General features: G+C 34.9%; 1 long non-coding RNA gene across 1 annotated transcript; it reads left to right on the top strand.

The window, feature by feature from the left end:
* The first annotated feature begins 5,117 nt into the window (after nt 1-5,117).
* On the top strand, nt 5,118-8,097 carry LOC141757410 (uncharacterized). Its single transcript, XR_012591641.1, has 2 exons — nt 5,118-5,994; nt 6,099-8,097. It is a non-coding gene; the product is annotated as an uncharacterized LOC141757410 (long non-coding RNA).
* The last annotated feature ends 530 nt before the right edge of the window (nt 8,098-8,627 follow it).

Raw genomic sequence — 8,627 nt, 5'->3', positions numbered from 1 at the left:
ACAAGATTCAGGTGGAAGGTATAAAGATCCCACTACTCTAAAGAATTGGAGGCCAATCACACTACAATGTAACGATGCTAAAATATTAGCCAAATGTCTTGCAAACAGATTAAAACTAGTACTGCCCAATATTATTCATCCAGATCAGTGTGGCTTCTTACAGTGTCGATCTATCAGTGACAGTATTAGCCAAATAATTGAAATAATTGAATATTATGACTCAACAAAAACCTCTGCTTTCATTTTTTTTTTTTTTTTTTTTGCTGCCTTTGAGAAAGCTTTCGATAAAGTACGTTTGGATTTTATTTATAAATGTTTAGAATATTTTAACTTTGGAGACTCTTTAATTAGTTGGATAAAAAGTAATGTATAGTAATCCAAAGTGTAAAATAATAAACAATGTTTTTTTTCTGAAACAATTAAGCAATATAGAAGATTGAAAGAAGGATGTCCACTGTCTGCGTATCTATTTATTATAGCTATAGAAATCTTAGCACAAAAAGTAAGAATGAATAACAACATAGAAGGTTTGAGAATAAATAGTTTGGAATCAAAAATATCAATGTATGCGGACGATGTAAACTTTCAAAATCAACCAAATGTTGCATCCTTTACTGCATTAGTTAAAGAGTTGAATAACTTCTCAGTAATTTCCTGACTAAAACCTAACTATGATAAATGTACTGTGCTGCGAATTGGATCTCTGAAAGGTACAAATTTTAATATCTATAGTAATCTGCCCACTAAAATGGTCAGATGGCCCAATAGATGTCATTGGTATACATATCCCTAAAGACATGGACCTTATCACGAAGGAAAACTTTGATAGAAAGCTACATACAGTAGACAGAAAATTAAAAAGTTTGGGGAATGACTAACTTAACTTTATATGGAAAAAAATAACCGTGATAAATTCCTTAGTGATTCCTCAGTTTATCTATATCCTCATGTCATTACCTACCCCAGGAGAGGAGCTGTTTAAAAAATATGAGCAAAATGTGTTCAATTTCATATGGGGTTGGAAGCCTGACAAAATTAAAAGAGCTTATCTGTATAATGATTACAAACACTGTGGACTTAAATTGTTAAACCTTAAGGCACTCAACTTTGCACTAAACGCATCCCTTATACCAAAATGTATCTTAAATCCGCAGTGGTTTTCAGCAAAATGATTGAGGTCTGCTCATCCTCTGTTCCACAAAGAACTCTATCCTTACCTCCAGTTAACTGCTTTTCAGTTCACTATATTAAAGAGAAAGTCATTTCCATACTTATCCGGCTTTTTGGACGAGGCCATAGTCGGTTGGTTTCAATACCAATATCATCAACCAGTGTGAAGTTATGAAATCCAGAGCCAAGTGTTGTGGTATAATAGAAATATTTTGATTAATGATCACCGTATCTTTATTGAATCAATGTTTGAAAAAAGGAATATTATTTATAAATGACCTCTTGAATAGTGGGGGGCGAAATCAAGACTTATGATGAATTTAAAATAGTATACGGTAATGTTTGTGACCTTTTTACATTTAATCAACTCTGTGCAGCTATACCTCAGATCTGGAAAAGGAAGCTATTATTATGTACAAAACAAGTGGCATGTTACCCCTACATTAAGGACACAACATGGATGAATAAGACAAAAATAAACAAGAAAATATATCAGTTATACATGCAACTTAAACACATTTCTGCTACACCATTAGCTATCCAGTCAAAAATGGGGGTATTTGTTAGACAAATGTATCCCATGGAGGAAAGTATATGCATGTATTTACACAACTTCTTTTGATGTCTCCATTAGAATTTTACAACTAAAACTAATCTACAAATTCTTGCCTACTAAGAGAATGCTAAAAAAAAATTAAAATGGGGCATCCAACAAGGTGACATATGTAGATTGTGTGAGGAGGAAGAGGAGTCAGACATTCATTTATTTTTGGTATTGTAAGGAAGTTGCATTATTTTGGATTAACGTTGAAAAAAGTGGATCTCAGTCTACAAATCAAATTTCTATAGTTGTCCTTTATCTATAATGTTTGGTGATTTAAGGGGTGATGAAAAAAAAAAGGAAAAGACCTGAACAACATCATCATTACGATGGGGAAAGCATTTATATTTAAAGCTATAAAAAGACAACAGTTAAACACTGAACATTTCAAAATGTTTTTGAAACATCAGTGGGTTCTTGAGAGGGATGTTAATAGAAATAAAAGAACAGAATATCATTTTTGATCATGGGTGGGCTACTTTGAGTCAGGGTGAGGATTGGAGTTAAACAAAATTAATTAATAAGTAATGTCGACAAAAAGGTCAACTAAAGGGATGTAAATATGTCCTTTTTTTTTTTTTTTGTCTGTAAAATAGAATAGATAACTGTGTAAGCGAATGTGTCTAAGTGGATATCTATATGTAAGCGGGTGTGGATATAGACATATGTATATACTGTATGTGTGTGTGTGTGTGTGTATCTACACACATAGTCAAAATTGTTGGTACCCTTCCGTTAAAGAAAGAATAAAAAAAAACAATGGTCACTGAAATAACTTGAAACTGACAAAAAAGTAATAATAAAAAAAAATGTATTGAAAATGAACTAATGAAAATCAGCTAATGTTTTTGAATTTTGGTTCAGAATCATTTAAAAAAAACAAACTAATGAAGCTGGCCTGGACAAAATGATGGTACCCCTAGAAAAGATTGAAAATAATTTGACCATAGGGGCACATTAAACATTGGCTGTGTCTAAGTGGATATCTATATGTAAGCGGGTGTGGATATAGACATATGTATATACTGTATGTGTGTGTGTGTGTGTGTGTGTGTGTGTATCTACACACATAGTCAAAATTGTTGGTACCCTTCCGTTAAAGAAAGAATAAAAAAAAACAATGGTCACTGAAATAACTTGAAACTGACAAAAAAGTAATAATAAATAAAAATGTATTGAAAATGAACTAATGAAAATCAGCTAATGTTTTTGAATTTTGGTTCAGAATCATTTAAAAAAACAAACTAATGAAGCTGGCCTGGACAAAAATGATGGTACCCCTAGAAAAGATTGAAAATAATTTGACCATAGGGGCACATTAAACATTGGTATCATGGTGTGTACCACACTGAACATGGACCACAGAAAGCTAAGGAGAGAGTTGTCTCAGGAAATTAGAAAGAAAATTATAGACAAGCATGTTAAAGGTAAAAGCTATAAGACCATCTCCAAGCAGCCTGATGTGTTTAGGCAGTTGATCGCACGCTAAAATACCCAAGAAATTTGTCCCATTAATAATTATTTTTCTAACAATGCTAGTTAGTTCTATAGTATTCATAGTGTTTTAGTAGTAGTCCATGAGCCATTTTCTCCTGTTTGAGCCAAAGTGGACTTAATGGCAGACAACCCCGGAGGACACCAAATCATAAAAAAGTGAGACTGGAATATGCCAAAATGCATATTGACAAGCCACAAAGCTTCTTGGAGAATGTCTTTTGGACAGATGAGACAAAACTGGGGCTTTTTGGCAAGTCACATCAGCTCTATGTTCACAGACGCCAAAAATGAAGCATCCAAAGAAAAGAACACTGTACCTAATGTGCAAAATGCAAGAGTGGCGTTAGGAAAAGCGTCCTCTTCAAAAGTTGTGAAGTTTGGTAAACACGACCTCAGCTGAATGCTGACTATATACACAAAGTGTAGGTAAAAGATGGAGCTAGTGACATCTCATGAATACGCATGGTTGACAGGCCTTGAGGTTGCCCCATTCACACTACATACATTTTTTTTTTTTTTTAAAAAACCCACTATATTGTAACTCTACCGACATTGCACCGCTTTTTTTTTTTTGGGAGATGACTACAAGCAAAATTAGTGGTGTACTAACACACATCTACCAATTTAAAATGTTAACAAATCATTACAGCACAGATACATCTCCTAAAGAATTTTAGGAGATGGCATACAAGAGATGACCCCCATCCCGCTCACATCCACCCCATTTGTCCCTGGATACATGCTGATATCTATTACAAACAATACCACCCCATACCCCACCCCCTCTCACAGATACATCTCATAAAGAATTTTAGGAGATGACATGAAGGAGATGACATACTTCCCTTCTCACACCATTTGTCCTGGATACATGTTAATATCGACTACGAACAACGCTAATCCATACACCCTCTCACAAACAAACATATGGTTACAGGATCCATGCTGCTATAGCCTGCAAACAGTACCAACCACCACAGCATCAAAAGCCATAAACATTTTGACCACAGCACACTAGGCTTTGTTTGAACTTTTAATGATACTGTAATAAAAAAAGACACCTCTTGGATACAACGGAGTTCACATATAGGTATACAACTGTGTTTTGTTCACTGAACCAGTATCAACAGGAGGGGGTCTTCTTTTGTTTACTGAGCAACTGATAACATCTTGGATACAACCTACTTTTTTTTTTATCTGACTCAGGATCAACAGTATGGGTCTTCTGTGGAAACACCAAAAAGCAAAAACATTTGGTCACAGGGACCAGGGGTTTGTTTGAACTTTTAATGATACTGTAATAAAAGACACATATTGGGATACAACTGTATTTTTTATCTGCATCAGGATCCACAGGATGGGGTCTTTCTTTTTTTGTTGTGGAGCAACTGATAACACCTTACAGCAGACACCTTTGGACAACTACCAATAATTAACATCAGCCCTAGGGTTACAAAAAGGACACCAGGGTCACCAAGGGTTCACCTGTATCCCCACACACACACACGCGCGCGCATGCTCACGTGCACGCGCATTTCACATGCACGCGCAAAGCCACCAGTCCTATACTACTAATATCAATGGGAATTTGAATGTCTACTATTACATGACAGCAGGACAAACTCTACCCTTTAAACCTATTAAAAAAAACATCAAACAGGGTGTGACCTTCAGACTGAAATCCTCCAAAACAGTTCATGAGGAAACTTTTAGATAAACCTGTTAATCCTGTTCCTGTGATTGGCAGCAATGTTGTCGTCAAACTGCATGATGGCCTTTAAGGCCATCATGCAGTTTTAATAAAAAAAAAAATATATATATATATATATATATAAATATATGTATTTTTTGCATGTAAATTACTTATTATTTTTTATTTAAAATAGAGTATATGTGAGCAGGAATTGACTACTCAACCTGTGCAGGAAAGGCCCGCCCAAAGCTAGTTGATTGACAGCTTGGCCTTTCAAGGAATAGCACAGGCAATAGGGAAAAGAATAAAGAAAAGTAAAGGGATAAAATTTAAATAAATTAAATTATATACAAATAAATAAATTACATCAATTAAGAATTTACAGACAAATTAGAGTAATTTAAATGCAAAAAATAAATAAATGACATTATAAATAAATTACATAAATTAAGAATTTACAGACAAATTACAATAATTTAAATGCAAAAAAATAAATAAATTACATTATATAGAAAAAAATATATTAAAATGTACAGAAAAAAATAGAGTAATTTGAATGCAAAAAATAAATACATATATCCTATAGTCCTTTCTGATTTGACGCTATATAAAAATAAATTGAATTGAATTGAATATATACAGAAATAAATTAAAAGATAACTGTTAAAGTAAATGAAAAATGATTCTGTTATATTTTGTTATTTGTATATATATATATTGCATATCAATTACTCTTTTTTTTTAAAGGGTTACAAATAAATAAATGACATTAAATCATTAAATAAACAAAATAAATAAAACATAAAATAAATAAATTAATAAAGAATATACAGAAAAAGATGTAGTTAACCCGTATTCATTTTGCCAACCGTGTATCCCATAAAAATATTTTTTTAATGAGAATAATTCTTTTGTTCTTCAGCAATGTTTCCCAGACTGCGTGTGCGAAGACGCCTACAACAACACCTACGCCTGCGTCCGGACCCTCGACGGCAAAGACAACCTGCAATACTGCGAGTTTGCAGACAGCGAGGTACAGCATGACGACATACAGTGCATGTAATCTGAGTCCTTTATGTGACAACAGATGTGACGAAACTCAGCGTCTCATCTTCTTCTTCTTCTTTGTGTCCCCAGTCGTTTGTGGAAGTGTACAACCTGACGTCAGACCCCCACCAGCTGGAGAACATCGTGAAGAAGGTGGATCCGGCCGTCCTGCAGGCGATGAACCAGCGGCTTATAAAGCTCCAGTCCTGTCAGGGCGACAGCTGCCGCGACACCAAATAACCAAGAAGCGACGCACGCCAGGAAGCTGCCATTTCTACGAGATGGGGTTGGTTTATCCGACTTGTTTGGTCAACTTTTACCACAAGCGTGACGGTTGGATCGACCTTTTTTTATAACCCTGTTTCCCGTTTTGACTCGTCTCAACAGGAAAAGTTAAATGATGGCTGGATTCTATTCAGCTGCTTCAGTTTCAGGGTCCTGGTATTGTGCATGCTGGCTCACTGTCACTCTGTCATGGTTTACTGGGACACTTGAATAGAACGGAGCCGTCGTTAAAGGACACGTTTGACGTTTTGGGAAATACGCTAGTTTGTCACGGTCCCTCTGCTTCACTCCTCGCCGCCAGGAGACTTCTTCACCGGGAAATATATCTATAGACGCCGGTTGAGTTCACCGATTGAAGCAAATAAGAGCCGGGCTATTAATTGAAGTTTTGAGATATACACGTTTTCGTACGGACCCTCCACCAGAATCTCCCAAACTGTCAAACTTCTCCTTTAATGTTTACTGTAGTTTTCTTACGACGACGAGTCAAAATATCTGCTGTGAAAATGTTCTTAGGGTTTTTTTATTCTTTTATATTTGAGATAAACTCCTCACCCAGTTCATATTGTGCAGATCTCTGCATATAAACTGCACTATAAACTTCTGTTCTTTACTGACTGTTCGGGGTTCAAAATGTCATCTCAACTTTTTTTGTTCTTAAATGATGCACAACCAAAGGTTTACTAGCTGTTGTTAATCCAATCATCTCTAAAGGAAGAGTTCGACATTTTGGGAAAATACACTTATTTGCTTTCTTGCAGAGAGTTAGCTGAGAAGATGATATCACTCAAGCTTAGCTTAGCTTAGCATAAAGACTGGAAACGGGGAAACAGCTGGCCACTTCTGTGTTTTACTGGAGGGGTTGTGTGCCAAACAATTTCTTGGTTGGGAAATAAGAAATAATCCTTGTAGTTATATAAATATTACTTGTATTTTTACACGTTTTTGTACGGACCCGCCATCAGAAAGTCACGTCTGTCCGTTCAGTATAAAGCTTAGCACAGAAAATAGTGTGAAAACAGCTGTTTAAAGATATCAAAATCCACCTATCTGCATCTCTAAAGCTCACTAATCACCTCGTTATGTCTCGTTTGTTTAATTCAAAACAAAAACTGAAGTGTAAAAATGATAATTTGCAATTTAACGGAGGTTAACGGTATGTTTGGAACGGTTTCTTGGCAAGAATAGTTTGACATAGACAACCATAAAACTACAATTTGATGTTTTGACATGTCAGTTTTTGTGTGAATTAAACAAACATGATATAAAGTGTTTATCAGTGAGCTTTAGAGGTTCTGCAAAGTGGATTTTATAACATTTAGACAGAACCAGGCGAGCTGTTTCCAGTCTTTATGTTAAGCGTTTAACCAGCTGCAGCTTCATATTTCCCAAAATGTCAAACTGTCTCTTTAAGCTGAACTTATTTAGAGTTCAGCTCTTAAATATTGTTGAACTTTTATCTCTGCAGAACTTCTAATGAAAGAAGTTGAAGTCTTTTGTGCCTCACACACAACTTTGTTTTAATTTTTAATCCTGCTGTTTGATATTTTACACGGAGTATTAATGATGACATTTATGTTATTGAGCCTTTTTAATTAAAAAGGAAGATGGAATAAAAAGGGCTGTGATATTTTTCGATGCGTGTTTTGTAATTGTGAGCTGGAAGTTTCACCAGGTAACATGATGAAACGAAACGCTCCGATCCCGTGTGCCTTGTGTTTGCACTGACGAGGCTCACGTGCCTTAAATGTGAATGTATTTGCACTGTGATGAAATTAACAATAAATCAAAAGAAGCATTTAAATGAACTTATCATGTGGATATTTTTCTTTTAGGTGTCACACAGCAAAAGTACATGTACTACTTAGCATTTATAAACATTAAATAAACAGGTTATAACACACTTTAATGTAGTTGTAAAGACATTTCAAGTGTTTTCATTATATTGTCATTTATTGTCTGTTTATACAGCAGCCTTCAGTTTAGATGTCCACAGGAGGAGTTATAGTTATACATTAATAAACACTTATATGTACTTACATCTACATTACAGAGTGTTATAAACCGCTTATTAAATGTTTATTTACTGCTTATAAATGCTACAAAGGGGGACTAAGTGTAATCTTCTTCTTCTGGAGTAATGTGCTGAAAATTAATGAACAAGATGTATAAAATGCAACCTGATATTTTAACTTTGAAGTATCTTATAGGACCCCAGCCGGTATTAACTTTTCCCGACTTACAAACCATGATACGTTCGGCTGAGTCAGAGGCTTCTTTTAAATTAAAGCTTAAAACATACTTTTATCGCACCGCTTTTCCCTGATTTCATCT

Source organism: Sebastes fasciatus, chromosome 19 (assembly GCF_043250625.1).
Source record: "Sebastes fasciatus isolate fSebFas1 chromosome 19, fSebFas1.pri, whole genome shotgun sequence".
In the NCBI taxonomy this organism is placed as follows: Eukaryota; Metazoa; Chordata; class Actinopteri; order Perciformes; family Sebastidae; genus Sebastes; species Sebastes fasciatus.
This window is presented reverse-complemented; position numbering and strand designations above follow the sequence as displayed.